The sequence below is a fragment of the Hyaena hyaena genome, unplaced genomic scaffold (genome assembly GCF_003009895.1).
Source record: "Hyaena hyaena isolate Hyena2069 unplaced genomic scaffold, ASM300989v1 scaffold_175, whole genome shotgun sequence".
In the NCBI taxonomy this organism is placed as follows: domain Eukaryota; kingdom Metazoa; phylum Chordata; class Mammalia; order Carnivora; family Hyaenidae; genus Hyaena; species Hyaena hyaena.
In genome coordinates, this window is record NW_024080808.1 from 433,941 (window position 1) to 451,483 (window position 17,543).

Consider the following 17,543-nt stretch of genomic DNA (forward strand, 5'->3'; position numbering starts at 1 on the left):
GCACAACTATCCATACCAAACAACAAAGCCAAACACACCAGAAGTTAAGAATGATACAGGGGCGCCTGGGTGGCTTAGTCGGCTAAGCGTCCGACTTTTGCTTAGGTCATGATCTCTCAGTTCCTGGGTTCGAGCCCCGTATCGGGCTCTGTGCTGACTGCCAGCTCAGAGCCTGGAGCCTGTTTCCGTCTGTGACTCCCTCTCTCTCTGACCCTCCCCTGCTCACGCTGTCTCTCTCTCTCTCTCTCTCTCCTAGAAATAAATAAAAAAAAAAAAAGAAAAAAGAAATGATACAAAACAACATCACCCCAAATTTCTAGCAATAAGCCTTTTCCTCTCATACTGCCAATCTTATAAAAACAGACTATTAGTACAAATAAAGTAACCAATCATAATTCACAAACTGCTGGAATTTGTGACTTGTATGTCCAACTCCTGTCAACCTCAAAGCAGGATCCTACTCCCAAGGCAAGGTGGTCTTATAAGTTAACAAGCCGTAGCCACTGGAAAAATAAAACAAGTATCTTCCCTAAACATACCAGCATCTGAGCTGTAAGGAATGTTTTGTATCTACAAAACACTTTTGCAAACATCTCACCTGCCCTCAATCTGTTCTTCAGATCATCTCTTGACTGTGTACAAAGGTATCAGCTGTTCCTTCTTTCTTTTCTCCCCAGTCTCCATATGCCTATTCCCCTATGCTCATGTCACCACAAACCTATAACCTTAATGTTTTTGTATTGTAATCTACAACCATTGTGACCAAAAGGAGATAAAAACTCAGAATCTGAAACTTGCTCAAGATCAAGTGGTGATATAGCTGTAACTTCAAAAGTCAACATTTTCTGATACACTACAACCTCAAAACACTAAATTTTAAGTTATAAAAGATTCAGGGGCACCTGTGTGCCTCAAGTTGGTTAAGCAGCTGACTCTTGGTTTTTGCTCAGGTCATGATCTCACGGCCCACTTTAGGCTCCACGCTAGGCAAGGAGCCTGCTAAAGGTTCTCTCTCTTTCTCTCCCTCTGCCCTTCCTTCACTCACACACTTTCTCTTTCAGTGTTTCATATAACAGTGCCTTCAAGGAGAGTAACATTTACTATAACTCTTATTTCTACTCTGAGTGGGATGTATAGGTGAGAAAAATATCAAATACCCAAGGATAATCAAATAGGATGTTCTTCTTCATCCTGAATTCATGTGGAAAATAATTATTGAGCACCTAAAGATATGCTCCAATGTGCCTGAAACCCTTATAAAGGATAAATGAAAGCCAAACAATGTGTGAACAAAGGTTTCAGCAGCAGCTCAAATGGAAAAAAGTAGAGAATATGAGTTATCACAGAGTCTCTAAAATACGACAAACACAACAGAATTTGCAGAGTGAATGGCAGCATTTATACTGTAAGTATCAATTTAGTTTTTCAAACTTTATCCAAAATAGTATCAAAATATTAAAGTATATATAGTATATTAAAGTATATTAATATTAAAGCATAAAATACATAATTTATAGTTGCATAAGACCTAAAAGCATACACGGTTTACTAGTTTTGTTCATACATATTGAACTACATAAAAATGTAATGTAAATTTTTTTTAATTCTATCTGTATTAAAGGGCCTTAATGAATTTCTTCCTTTAGATGAAATTTCATCCTTTGGATGGTTCACATGTTACTCCAATTTACAAAATAATGCTCCAGGCCAGAAATTATTTAGTGCAAGAGAGGATGCGAACAGCATAGGAAAAACTATTAATATAGTTATGAGTGTTTACCTCAGAGATTTGAGTAAAACTACACAGACCGTAGAGACCTCTAGACCTACCCTCAATGAAATCTGCAACACTAGCACTGCACTCAAATCGCAACTTCAGGGGCACCTGGCTGGCTCACTCCTTAGAGTAGGAGACTCTGGTTCTCAGGACAGGAGGTCAAGCTCCATGTAGGGTCAACAGTCTTAATTTAAAAAATTTTAGAAAATAAACTGCAACTATCTCGTGGGGGCCTAAAGAGATCAGGCCTTTCTTACCCTGGGGAATTTTCTTCCATGTCACAAGTATAAAATAATTTCCAGTCTCTAATTTGAACATTCAAGCAATCCTTACTCCTTCTATTCAAATCTCAGTTTGTGACCTAAGGTACCAACCAGATCTTTTCTTCACTCAGTATTTACTGAGCATCTACTATGTACAAGGCACTCCTCCAAAGATTAGTGATACAGCAGTGAACAAAATATAAAAATACTCATCCTCATCAAATATACATTCTAGCTGGGAGACAGACTAATAAAGCACATGGTACATGAAAGGTCTTTATGGAAAGGAAAGGAAGTACAGAGCATATGTATCATAAATAAATAACATATCTAAAGCATAAGATTTTGGAAAGCTATTTTACAGTCAACCATATCATGAAACAAAAACTTTTTTAGTAAATAAAATTCATTACAAAGAATAAGAATGCCCTTTTCTATGACAAATTTAGAAATGGAATAAGAACATGAGGATAATAGAAACAAAATGTCACATAAAGCAAAGTCTTTTTGGAAAAGAATCTGATCCTGCTGTGTGCACAAACCATTCCTAAAATACCTTAGATTTGAAACAAATTTTAGAAGATTTATGGGGAGACACACAGACACACACACAGACACAGACACAGACACACACACACACACACACACACACACACACACAAACTTAAAAGAGAGTTTAAGACAATGTAAGGGAAAGGAAGAATATCCATCCAGGAATCGGACTAAAAATCAAGAGGTTATTCTTTAGGTCACTCACTATTAGCCTAAGTGTATGCTATTTCCTAAATTTTTATCACTAAAACTAAATTTGATATAAAGAGAAAAGTGATGTCATGGCTATCTGAGGCTACTCAGCTGTAAACTGCCTGCACGATTACAGGAACACACAAATCAAAACTACAGAAAAATACCTTCTACAGGTTCTCATTTGGGAAGATGGCAAGGGGAAAGGAGGAACATCAGCAGAGGAATAAAAAACAGGCAAATCCAACAGAAAAACATGATCTTTACCTTAACATGAAAATAAAGGCTAGCCATAAGGCAAAGAAAAGCAGTACTGAAATTAACATTTTTCCTAGCAGAACCTAGAAAAATAGGAAATGGGAAGGCTCAAGAGGGACATTTGATCAGAAAAATCAAATTGTTGTGAAATTTTCTTTTTGGTCTCAAACAAGTACTTTAATCCCAAAAATGCCCCTTAAAAAAAAAAGTTGCACAGAGAATTAGCTTAAGATCAGAAGAGTATGAATACCTAGGAAGTTAAAATCCATTTGGTTATATCAGCTGAAGAAAGTAGCCAAAGTTGATTAGCTTTTAAGGTTAAGCATCTGGCTCTTGGTTTCAGCTCAGATCATGATCTCAAGGTCCATGGGTTCAAGCCCTATATCCGGCTCTGTGCTCTCCCTCTCTCTCTCTCTGCCCTTCCCCCTCTTTCTCTCTCAAAAAAAAACCTTAAAAAACTTTTTTTAATTAAAAATAATGTTTATTTGATTTCTTGAGCAGAGCTTCCTTACTGTGGGAATTACAAAGTCTGAAAATCAAGGAATCATGAAATGACCACCTAGCCATGTGTTCATGCAATGATGGAGGACCAGAAAACCCACTTTCATCACTGAATTCTTAAGCTGACAGAGTTCAAAGGCTAGCTTATATTAAAAATTCACATGAATTTATTAAGTCATAATGGAGATCAAAATTCAATTTCAGAAATTGGAATATCTAAATTCTCCATTCATATGGTCTCCTCTCCTGGTAGGAACATTATTAAACCAGAAGGTTTGAAGGTTTGAGTTACACATGAAAAAAAAAGCAAAGAACTAATAGCCTACTATTGACTGGAAGCCTTATCGATAACATAAACAGTATTTTGTATGTTATATGTATTATATTCCGCATTCCTACAATAAAGCTAGAGAAAAGAAAATATGAAGAAAATCATAAGGAAAATACATCTACAGTACTGTAGTATAAAAAAATCGATGTAAGTGGACCCATGTAGTTCAATCCCATTTGTTCAAGGGTGAACTTCCATCATTCACCACCTCCACTGCTACTACTCTGTTCTAAGCCACCATGATTTCTCACCTGCATTAGTCTCCCACTAGTGTTTGAAATCTACTCTTGCTCTCCATATGGTCGACTCTCAAACTCAGCAACCAGTATAATCCTTTAAGGAAAAAGGATAGCTCCACCATATTTTCATCTGTGTGCCACACCCTTGTTAAAAAGAAAACCACAGGCCCAAAATGGCATCACTTGGGGGGTGCCTGGGTGGCTTAGTCAGTTAAGTGTCTAGCTTCAGCTCAGGTCATCTCATAGTTCATGGGCCTGGAGCCTGAATCAGATTCTGTGTCTCCCTCTCTCTCTGACCTTCCCCTGCTTGCACTCTGTCTCTCAGAACTAAATAAACATAAACAAAACAAAACATTTTTCTTAATGGAATCACTTGGGCCAGGCCAAGTCATCAAGCAAGGGATTAATACCTCACCTAACTGCAGTATCAACCTCCCCCAGAAATGTAGTCTTAACACAGTCAGGAATTTTTTTTCTTTCTTTTTTGAGAGGGAGAGGGTGCAAGTGAGCAAGGGGCAGAGAGAGAATCCCACAAGGGGCAGAGAGAGACAGAGAGGAGAGAGGAGAGAGAGGAGGAGAGGAGGAGAGGAGGAGAGGAGGAGAGAGAAGAGAGGGAGAGAGGGGTGGGGGGAAGAGAGGGGTAGGGGGGAGGGAGGGAGGGAGAGAGAGAGAGAGAGAGAGAGAGAAGTGGGGCTCATCCACTTCAGGGCTTGTGCTCACAAACTTGAGAGATTATGACCTGAGCCAAAGTCAGACGCTTAACTGACTAAGCAATCCAGATGCTCCAAAGACGTTAAAAAAAAAAAAAAAAATGCTTTTTTTTGGTCATGATTATCCATAAAATTATTTGTCTAGTCCAAAATGGATTTTTTTTAATGCTTTATTCTTAAGTAATCTCTACACCCAAATCGAGCTTGAACTCACAACCCCAAGATCAAGAGTCACATGCTGTACTGACAGAGACAGCCAGGCACCCCTAAAATGGATTACATTTTGGTTTTCCTAAACTCTTTAATTCTATTCACAAACTAAAAGATTACATAATCCTCTATATTTTACTAGCTACCTGAGAATTTAGTTTTATTTTTTACATCCTCCAAAATCATGATAGATGTTTCAGGCAACAAATCTCAAGTCCTAATGTATTCTTTTCTCTCTCCACCAACCTTCTCTCCAGAACTTAGCTTTAAATACAGCTTTAAACACATTTAAGCAAAATCGCTGAGATTTAGGTTCCAAACAACCTTGTCTCATGGCAAGATCTAACACCAGGCGCTTCAAAATCTAAGCACACATATTTAAACCAAAGATTACCTGTGACCCTTACCCACACAATTTGGCCAAATCTAAAAATGACTTTTTATCTTTACCTCATTCAAATACCTGACCTCCTCCTGACCTTCTCTACCAGCTGTCTTCAAACGTGGGGGGATTATGAACTGATTAGCTTTAATAGGAAGCTATTTGATTATTCTTAGGCAGAAAGTAAAGTCCATCTGGGTTTGTGATGGAGTCTTTGTGATGTGACAGAACCTCAACTGGAGATTTTACTTCCTCTATAAATGATTTCATCGGTGACTTGTGTATATCGATGATGTTTAGACACACCATAAGCAGGCCTGGTGTCTAATCTACAAAAAGGTATTTGGGTTGTCTTAGGTCCTTCTGAAAAGCAATGGACCAGCATCCTGCCCCACCTCAAGAATGAGTTGGCTCCTTGTTACCATGGTGATGAGCACCCTGTAGACAGAGATAATTTGCCACTTGCTGAAAACTCAAAGCAATCTGTAGCATTGTTTTTTTATCAGGAACAAGGTGGGAGGAGCAGCAGAACCAATTGCAGAGTATATTTATAAACACTTAAAGGAGTATGTTACTTGATTCTGAATAAGAAGATTTTAAATTGCTTAGTTTATAGGAAAAAATGAAGGAAATAAGAGGACTGAAGAAAAGAAACCTGTTGACCTATATCCTAACACATACAGCTCTACATCATTGCTGAACTTGGCACTATAGCTTTTCCAGCCAGAAGAGAGTTCTTAGATTGGTTTTCAGATTGGTCACACATACACAATATATTAGTTTTCTCAACTGCATTTAGTCCCCCTACTCGTCTCCTGCTAGTGCATTTTGTGTATGTGTGACCAACCAACAGAAGAAAAATCCACTCAAGTAACCAGGTATCAATCAAGTAGGGTAAGCCCAATGCACATGAAACATTAACAGTTTTAAAAAAAAATTATATCTCAATAAATTCCTAAAAGTAAAGAGCACCTAGGTGGCTCAGTCAGTTAAGTGTCCAACTCTTGATTTTGGTCCAGGGGCACAATCTCATGGTTCCTGAGTTTGAGCCCTGCATCAAATAACCAAACATTTTTAAAAAAAGGAAGAATACTCAGCACCTATTCCTGATTTTCAAAAAATTCTTACCAAACTAGGGATAGAGGAAAACAACCTTACTAAAAGGAAGTTAACAGAAATTTATATAAAACAGAATACTCAATATCAAAATATTAAAAACATTCCCATCCTATAGCCAGGACTAAACCAAAGATGTCAGCCATCACACTACAAAAACAAACAAACAAAAACACCATTAACATATTCAAAGAGAAAAAACAAAAATCTGCTATTACTTACAAACTACATGTTATGGGCTTTCATGTTAATAATCAAATTAAAAGTTACTTGGTCTCATAGTTCAAAAACTTACCAGATGAAAGATCAAAATTTAAAATCAAACCAAAAAAACCCATTAAATAATTACCACATGACCTAGCAACTCTATTCCTAGGTTTGTACCCCCAAAGAACTGAAAACAGATACTCAAATACCTGTACACAAAATTTTATAGAAGCACTATTTAAAAGGTGCAAATAAATGAGACGTCCATCAGTGGATGAATGGATAAACAAATGGCGGTGTATACATACAATGGATTAATGAAGTACCGGTAAAAGTACTCATAGAGAGCAAGATGGAGTCACTCAGGTCAAACAATTGCCTTTATCAAGCAATGACGCCTTTACAGGTACTGCAGCTACAAGATACTGTCAAGACCCGCACCAGTTAATGACACCCCAGAATTGAGAAAACAAAGAGGCAGAGGAGGTCTGCAAGGGCCCAAGAATGATTAAATCCTTTTAGAAGGGGGTTTTTTGCAGCCAACTATCAGACTCTTTAGACAGTGACCCTTCTATGTCTGACTACTTTAAAACGGCAGCACAGCTGGAAGGCTCTGCCCAACTGATCTCTGAACAGAGGTGAGATACTTCACTGACTGAACATAATAAGCAGTTAAGTGCTGAGCGCAGACCCAGACAGCACCAAGGCCCGATCTCAACTGGTGGCTCAAACTGACTCCTCATTTGGCTCATTAACTTCCTACCCACTGTGTGATCCTGCTTGTTGTGTGACTTGTCTTGTGCTCTGCTTTGTGTGCCGTGTAAGAAGCCAAGTTAACCATGTGGTGAAATGTCACTGCGCTTGGAATGACTGGAAATTATAAAGCTGAACCTGCTTTATAATTTATTAGCATTGCTCTGTGACTGAATAAAGCTGACACTGGAGACAGACACAACTTATGTGTGCGCCTTCAGAGCGTGCTCATGAAATACTACAACATGGATGAACTTTCAAAACATGTGAAATTAAAGAATCCAGACAGAAAAGGTCACATATTTTATGATCCATGCATAGGAAATGCCCAGAACAGACAAACCTATAGAGATGGAAAGTAGATTAATGGTTGCCTAGAGCCTGGGGGGTGAGAGGAGGCACAGGACTCAGTGAGCAAAGAGATGGGAAGTGACTGCTAATGGATATGGAGTTTCTTTTGGGAGTGATAAAAATGAATCAGAGGTGATGGCTGCACAACTATGTGACTATACTAAACACCAACGAACTGTACACTTTTAAAAGGCAAATCTTATAGCATTTCTTATGTAAATTTAAAAAGAATAGTAAGGAGAGACTCTTGAATGCTGACAAAAACTGAGGACTGATGGATGTGGGGGGCAGGGGGGAGGGGCATGGAGGAGGGCACTTGTGGGGATGAGCACTGGGTGTTATGTGGAAACTAATGTGACAATAAACTATTTGTAAAAAAAATAAAAAAATAAAAAGAATAGTAAGATTTGTGGTGGGAAAAATTAAATTTCAAAAACATACAAAAATACTAGTGTAATCAAGACAGTATGGCAAGAGCAGAAACAGGTAAGTAGTTCAAGAAAACAACACCCTAAATGATTAAAGCAGGATGTTTGAATAAACTCACTGGATAATTGAGTGAAAAGGTAGATGCCTACTTCATCATAAAAACTTTTTAAAAGTGCTAAATTAGTAAAATGTAAAACCCAATGCTGTCAAATAAGAGAGAATGATTTTAAAATATTAGTAGGGGAGGTGCCTGGGTGACTCAGTTGGTTGAGTGACTGACTCTTGATTTCCACTGAGGTCACGACCTGATGGTTCATGGGATCAAGCCTCTCACTGGGCTCTGCACTGACAACACAGAGCCTACTTGAGATTCTCTCTCTCCCTCTCTCTCTTCCCCTCTCCTGCTCACACTGTCTCTCTCTCTCTCTCAAAATAAAAATAAACATTTTTTATAAATAAGTAAATAAACAAAATACTGACATATCTGACTAAGTACAAATCCTAAGTATCTATTTGGGGAAAAAACACCATAAGGTTAAAAGATAAGCAAAAGACTGGAAGAATATTATTTGTAATACACAAAAAGGATTAATTTCCATGATATTAAAAACATCATGCAATCCAATGGAAAGGGAGGAGAAAGGGAACAGTATTTTAGTATCATACTATTGGTGTAAAACCAAACTGAAAAGACTAAATGTAGGTTGTAAATACAGAAAGTTATCCCCCCAAAATTGCTTATCCTGGGATAAAAGTTAGGGCCATTTTTTTTTATGCATCATATTTTCAATGTTTGAATTTCTGACCACAATGTATGTAGTAATTCTATAGTATCAGAAACAATTTAAAAAGGAAAAAGTCTGAGAGGCAAACTTTAAATAAAATTTAATGTTTATTTTTGAAGGAGTGGGCAGAGAGAAAGAGAGACAGAATCCGAAGCAGGCTCCACGCTGTCAGTACAGAGCCCAACATGGGTCTCGAACTCACAAACCATGAGATCACAATCTGAGCTGAAATCCAGAATCGGCCGCTCAACCAACTGAGCCACACAGGTGCTCCTGAGAGGCAAAACTTTAAGTAGCTGAGGGACATTAAAGGATTTTTAAAGGGGAAGTAGAATGGATGGTTTAGTACTTTTGACAGATCCCTGGAGTAGTTCTATAGAGAATGGATAGGAAAGGTACCAGTTTGGAAATAGGTATTGATTCATTTCTCCATTCAACAAATGTTAAATGCCTACTGGGACCTGGCACGGAGCTAACTACTGGGACCAGTACAAAATGTTGCAAGTTGTCTCTACAAAAGGTCATATGTACCTACTATGGGCAGTGGTACAAAGGAAATAAGGAAAACACCTATTCTTTCTTTCCTTTCCTTCCTTTCCTTTTCTTCTTTCTTCTTTCCTTCCTTCCTTCGTGTGTGTGTGTGTGTGTGTGTGTGTGTGTGTGTGTGTGTGGTGCAGGGTGATAGGGGAGGGATGCATATAGAACTTTTGCCATTTTAAGACATCTGTAAATAATATCCTCATGCTATTCCTTGTATTACAAGAGGACCAGGTATTCCTTATAAGTATAACCCATATTTTGACAATTCACTGAAAAAAACAAAAACAAAAACAAAAACCTAGTATCAGCCTTGTTCTTACAAGTAACTGTCTTATTTTCAAGATTCTTTGACTTTGGAAAGTCCAAGTCCTAAAAACCTCTAAAAGAAGAACTTCAAAGCCACCCTTAGTCATTTTCTATCCTTTTATAAATTCTTTGGTTTTGTCAAAAGATGAATAAAAAGAGGACACAATATTAACAGGCCAAAGGAAAAGCATTTTAATGAATCATATTAAAGATATTTATAATTATGATTTAATCTGCTTTGGTTTCTTTTTACAGACATGTTCCCATTTTATCACAGCCATCTGCTATTTCAACAGTAAGCCTGTTTTACCAAGTTTTAATAAAGACCATGACTATACATAAAAATGTTTTAAACTTTCTCACCTTAAAACTTATTTTTTTAAGTGTCCCCTAAGTGAAAAGAGGCAGAAAAAAGGACCTGCTGACAAATCTGTTAAAAAAAACTACACCCTACCATTTGGCTTAGGACATTTAAAGTGTGAGGCGTGTGGTAGCACCTGCTGGTTCACCACCACTGTACAACTAAGTGCTCTGCTTCACCATCTAGGGCTGAGAGAAAGAGCTTTTCTGAGGTTGCTGGGCAGCAGGCAATCACGGTCACCTTGTCAAAACCAACTACCCAAGTGAGCTTTTCTTAAACCTATCATATTGTCACCATCATTCTTCCCAAACCATGCTGACAAGGGCCCTGTTGCAAAGGCATGATGTGGGCAATACGAAGGCAAATGCAAGTCCGTTTCTGAGGAAGAGTATAGTTAAGCATGACAGTCACAGGACCTAGATATCTTAAGACAGTCCCAAGTTCATAGTATTCTATTGTTTTCACATAAGGTAATCTTTTAAATGTGTAATTCAAGATGATTTAATAGACTCATGAAAGTTTTTTTTTTAAATGAATACAAACCTGAAAACACAGGGGAAAAGAAATCTTTTCAGACTCTCCTGAGCCTGGATTTTGGTCCTGAGCACATTATCATATGGAAAAAACCTGGCCTAATCCTCCCAACCGATCCTAAAAGAAGCATTTCTTCCCAGGCAGGAGATCACCAGAAATTGCAAGTGATTTTTAAAAACAAAGCAAACAGAAAGAAAAAGGCATTACCACATATAAAGCATGTGACCTGGATCTATAAACCAGAAATAAAACCTTCTAATTAAAACACAAAAGATGGTGAGGAAAGGAGAGAGTAGAAAAGGGAGCAATAAGCAGTGGTTTCCAGAATTTCTGCAGAAATGTTTAATTTAGCAATTGGATATTGCTGTACACTGGATCTTACAGAAATAATTACCATCTTCACAACTGTGAACAAACAAGAAAGTTTACCTGGTCATCTATTTCACATGTGCAGTGTCAAATATTTATTTGTTCCTTTTATATTTTATTAGGCTATTTATCCTTTTTAGCCATAGCTGTCACTATCTTGAGCCACAAAATCTTTTGTTTATTTTTATTATTATTTTTTTAATATTTATTTTTGAGAGACAGAGTGTGAGCTGGGTGGGGGGCAGAGAGAGAGAGGGAGACATAGAATCCTAAGCAGGCTCCAGGCTCTGAGCAGTCAGCACAGAGCCTGATGTGGGGCTTGAGCCCACAAACCGTGAGATCATGACCTGAGCTGAAGTCAGATGCTTAACCAACTGAGCCTCCCAGGCACCCTCACAAAATATTTTTTAAGAAAATAGATGTAAATATATGCATCCCTCAATAGAGGAATCCAGGAGTTATTTAAATGTCAGAGTGGCCCACATTCCCATTCCAAGAGATCACAGGCAATTGCTTTTATTTGAGCTGCCATCCTGCTATCCTAGGACCTTCCTACTCTGACCTTATCCAAAAGTAATCATCAATAGACAAGGAAGAACTTAGTGGACTGTGAGGTGGCCTGGTATGCAATTAAGGGAAAAGAGAGTCTAACTAACCCATCACATCAAATCTAATGGGGGAAAAGGACAATGAATTGAGCAGAAGAGGTTAAGAGTGGAGACAAAGTCATAAGATTGAAGACTCACTAGATGAGGAACAATAAATGCTTGCTTCAGAATGGTTGACTGACCAGATCAGCAGACCCAGCCAATGAAGGGCAACTGGAATTGCTATAGACCGGAGACAATTAGGTACTATTATCCCAATTCTCCTCAAACCAAACTATGTGACCTGAAATTGTATTATGTGTTTCCTTACGTTCCCATACATCCATATAAAAACCTAACAGCAGGTCATCTGATTCAACACACCTACTTTATGAAAAGGAAAAATATACTAGAATCAGAATTATTTCCTGACTGCATTTATATGACTTGAAAACCATAGGGGGTTGACTAAGACCATCCAGATCCCCCTTAAATTGCTAAGGTTATTTACCTACTTACTCCAAGAATTATATCCCAGACTTCTGGGTAATACTGGATGATGGACTAAACACAAAGTTATTTATTGCTCCTTCCCCAAACACCAATATTTTTTTTAAACATATAAACCCAATAGGACAAAGAGAACTGAAGACTGCAGTCACAAATTCTGGAAAACTGAAATATAAAGGGCTAAAAGGTAAAGGACTTAAAGACTCAAGAAAACTGAATCCTAAAGTAAGCATCAGGGATCAGCACTCCCCCAAAAGGACCAGCAGAGAATAAATGGGAAAGGTTAATAGAAAATCCTTCTTTAAAAAAAGGGGGGTGCCTGGTGGTTCAGTTGGTTAAGCATCCGAACTTCAGCTCAGGTCATGATCTCACAGTAAGTGGGTTTAAGCCCTGAGTCGGGCTCTGTGCTGACAGCTTGGAGCCCAGAGGCTGCTTCAAATCCTGTCTCCTTCTCTCTCTGCCCCTCTCCACTTGCATTGTCTCTCGCAAAAATAAACAAACATTTTAAAAAAGTTTATTTTGAGAGAAAGAGCATGCCTGCGCAAGCAAGCAAGGAAGGGGCAGAGTGGGGAGAGAATCCCAAGCAGACCCCCGCTGCCAGTACACAGAGACCAACATGGGGGCTCTATCTGATGAACCGTGAGATCATGACCTGGGCCAAAATTAAGACTTGGATGCTCAACCAACTGAGCCACCCAGGTGCCCCCAGAATCTTACTGAAATGCAATTTCCAGATGAACCGTGAATCATAACCTGGGCCAAAATTAAGACTTGGATGCTCAACCAACTGAGCCACCCAGGTGTCCCCAGAATCTTACTGAAATGTAATTTCCAGATCCAGCCGTTCAGACAGGCAAAAAATGCCCTTCACTCACTCTTGCAAAGGGCTGAAGGTAATCTAAGGAGGGTTAAAACAAAGGGTTATAAGGACCAGGGAATCACCAAGTAAAGCAAAGGCAGTTCCAGTTAACATATGCACTAGATCTCTGTCCATGGTGTGTTGGTAAATATAAATGTTTAACAACTATGGGGGGTGGGGGGGTGGAAACAAGGGTAGTTATCTGTAATATCTCCTGAATTCTTATGGTATAAAACTCTGATCATGGCTGCTTCATGCTAAGAAATGATACCACTGTTCACAGAGTTTAGACAAGATGCATGGTAGCCTATCATTAAATAGTATTTCTACCATATAAATTGGATGTAAATAATATCAAGAGTATCCATAAGGACAAAATATAATACAATAATTAGGGGGTGGTAAGTTTTTAGTATTTATTGATTTGATTTTTTAATATAACATCTAAGTTTGCATAATCTCTAATAATTGTTGTATTTAGCAAATGGCTCACAAAGTTCCTGAAAATTTTACAATTGTCTGTGATGTGCTAATATTAGTCACTGACCCCAGCGTCGTTTATTCATACCCCTTCCCAAAAGGCTGACAGTCAGGCTTTCACTTCCGAGCAAGGAAGATTAGAAGAGACTTTTCTGGAGAAAATTAACAATTAGTCTAAGAGGAAAAATTATATTTTGTCATTCTATGACAAATTCTCGAACTAAAATTTGTCCAGCCAGATCTTCTTACGGTGAAACTCACAATCACAGAAGTCCTACTGCACACGCAGACCTTTCCATCAGCTTTCTAGGATCCCACTATTAAATATTAGCAAAGAGCCAAGAACTGCTAGACCTCTTTAGCATAAAAGAAATGAAACAGAAAAGGCAAGGTGGAAGAGAGAGCAGGGTCAGCTTTGCAAGCATGTGATCTAGGGAGTCACACAGTGCCCTGCACTTAGAAGAGCTGTGTGTTAGATTTAATGCTCTGCTGTTGCTATCTCGAAATCTTTAATAAATGTTAACAAGGGGCTCCACCTTGTCACTCTGAACTTGGCCCTGCAAATTATATAGCTAGTCTTTATAGACTACAAAGACTAAAGAAAATCCTGGGGGAAAAGATACCATGAATATATTCAGAAATGTAAGGGAAAAAAAATCGCAGATGCAAAGAACAAGTTAAAACAAAAAACTAAAGAGTCAGAAAGTGAAAGTGAGCAAAAGCATGCCTTGTTGATAATTAAAATGCAATACCTAAAATGAAAAACTCATTAGAATACCATAAGAAGACTGGAAAATCAGTCTAGGAAGTCCAATAACTGAGTATGAAGAATTCAAGAGAAAACTAAGGGGGGGGGGGGAGGAAAAAGAGGGAGAGAAAGGGTGCCTGGCTGGCTCAGTTGGAAGAGCATGGGACTCTTGATTTCTGGGTTGTTAGTTTGAGCCCCACGTTGTGTGTAGAGAACACACTTCTTTAAATGAAGTCAAAAAGAAAAATAAAGACGGAAAGTCATCAACAAATAGTTCCCAGATGGAAAGGGTTTACCAATACTCCACACAATCAATGGAACCAAACTCACACTAAGGCAATTTCAAACATAGAGAAACAAAGAAAACCAATCACATAAACTATCAGGAACCTAATGTATCAGAATACTTTCTGCCAAAACAAAAGCATAAACCAAGAAACAGGGAAATAGGAAATCTAGAAAACAAGAAATCCAAAATAAAGAAGCAAGAAGTATCCCCAAGATGCGGATGAAGGGAAGTCCCAGGAGAAGAGCTGGGTAATCAGTCCAGATGGAAGCACATCTTCAGGAATGTGGGAAACAAAGAGAATACCTTAAGTGTCTGAACTTCCTGAAAGGAAATATGAACAAGTTGCAATTTGAGCCACATTAGAGAGAAGTTTAAATAATAACAAAGAAAAATAAACATTTCAGGGAAAACCAAAAATTGTAGAGGAAAGTACAAGTGTTCACAGATTACTCCATGGCTTAACTGTGAATAGTATGTTCAGTCTTAATGTTCAGTCTGTGTAAATACTGAATACCAATCTAAGCAAAGTTATGAGCAATTACACTAGGATTAGAGAAGAAAAAGGATACCTGTGGATGTTAAGAACTAAATCCTCATCTGCCGTAATGGGAAATCAAGAGATACTGCCTGAAGCTGAGAAATCAAGAAATCAGAATAGTAAGCACGCTGTTAAGAATGACAGTGTTCAGGGGCGCCTGGGTGGCTTAGTCGGTTAAGCGTCCAACTTTCCCTTAGGTCATGATCTCGCGGTTACTGGGTTCGAGCCCCGCGTCGGGCTCTGTGCTGACTGCCAGCTCAGAGCCTGGAGCCTGTTTCAGTCTGTGACTCCCTCTCTCTCTGACCCTCCCCTGCTCACGCTGTCTCTCTCTCTCTCTCCTAGAAATAAATAAAACATTAAAAAAAAAAAAGAATGACAGTGTTCAGGGGCACCTGGATTGCTCAGTCAGTTAAGCATCCAACTTCAGCTCAGGTCATGATCTCAAGGTTCACAGGCTGGAGCACTGCCTTGGCCTCCAATGCTGACAGCTCAGAGCCTGAAGCCTGCTTTGGATTCTCTGTCTTCCTATCTCTCTGTCCCTCCCCTGCTCAAACTCTGTCCCTCTCTCTCTCAAAAATAAAATAAACGTTAAAAATTTTTTAAAGAATAACAGTGTTCAAAGGTGGTTGGGTGGCTCAGCTGGTTAAGCATTCGACTTTGGCTCAGGGCACATTCTCATGGTTCATGAGTTCACACTGACGGCGTGAAGGAGCCTGTTTCAGATTCTCTGTCTCCCTATCTATGCCCCTTCCCCGCTCACGCACATGCCGTGCTCTCTCTCACAAAAATAAACAAACATACATTAAAAAAAAAGAGTGACGGTATTCTGAACTTGCTACCCTACAATATGGTGCCTTGGCATACTGAATATTTTAAACTGAAGAAAGCCAAGAGAAGGCAGGTGCAGGAAGGACTTCCTGACTTCCCCTTCTCTCCTGAAGCAGGGCCAAAGAACTTCACATAAGAGATGTCCTTTCTATACCAGGAAAAGAACATCCTTATCTGTATAGGTGGAGGGATACAGAGAGAAATCCAAAGGAAACGGCCTTGCCAGGTTTACCCAGTTTAATAACCTTAGTGCATACTCTTTTGTCCTATCATGTTTTTCTATGCCATTCCACTTTTCCATCAAATCTAGTACAGGGGCACCTGCATCTAGTGCAGGGTGGCTCATTTAAGAATCCAACTTCAGTTCAGGTCATGATCTCGTGGTTCGTGAGTTTGAGGCCCAGCTCAGAGCCTGGAGCCTGCTTTGGATTCTGTTTCTCTCTCTCTCTCTCTCTCTCTCTCTCTCTCTGCCCCTCCCCCACTCACACTCTGTCTCTCTCCCTCTTAAGAAGTTTACACAAACATTAAAAAAAATTTTTTTAAGTCTAGTATAAAAAAATTCAGGCTGAACCATTTCTTCAGGTCTTCATTTCCTTATGATGCCTCCCATGTCACATAAAACTTTTATTAAATAAATTTGTATGCATGTTTGTTAATGTCTTTTGTCAGTTCAATTTACAGGGCCCCAGCTGGAGAACCTAGAAGGGTGTTAGGTAAAAAATTTTTCCTCCCCTATAAGAACACAGAAATGCAAATGTAATGAGATAAAGAAATTCAAATGTTTGCCTCTAGAGAGGGAGAAGTGGGAGATGAAGTGGGAGAACTGTTGCTTTTCAAAACAAGTCTTACAGAGCTATTAAATCTTTATGCACATTTACCACGTTGATAAAACATACAAAATAAAAACATGAAAAAAAACTAGCAGAAAAACTTCAGAATGTTTTAATTTAGTTCATGACTCCTCTTTCATATTACAAGTTTTGTCAACAAGAAATTTTTCTCCTTGCATTTGTTGCAGTATTTCCAAATTTTCTACAAAAATGTATTACTTGTATAATAAAACCTTAATCATCTTACAATATTCAAAATCATCTAACTCGAACTATTAGTTAGGGATATTCCTATTCTATATGTTCTAGAATACCCAATCTGGCCCAGCCCAGGAAAAGGTGGTGGCTTTCCTTCCAGGAGTTACCTCAGTAGTTTACAGCAAATGACTCCGTATCTCACACTGGGTTTCCTTCTCCATGCCTACATTCTTTCAAAACACTATAAAGACACTTTCTATTTAACTCTGTGAAAAATTCACATAAACATAATTAACTCTTGAGTGTGACTTTAAGGGAACAACAAATTCAATTTCTTTCATACCTTTATTATTTCCAAAACTAAATTAAAAGGTTTCAGTACACCAAAATTATAATATAGCATTTATTATGTTAACACAACTGGATAACATTTACTTGTTTGGTTTTTTTTCTCCCCTGTATTTGAATAGCTGTCAGGTCGGCTGTCAGCTGTCAGCTGTCTAACTAGAA

General features: G+C 38.5%; 1 protein-coding gene across 7 annotated transcripts in view; it reads right to left on the bottom strand.

The window, feature by feature from the left end:
• The window catches only part of FBXO34 (F-box protein 34), an 84,999-nt gene that overhangs the window by 23,410 nt on the left and 44,046 nt on the right, over positions 1–17,543 (bottom strand). The gene's annotated exons all lie outside the window — the stretch shown is intronic.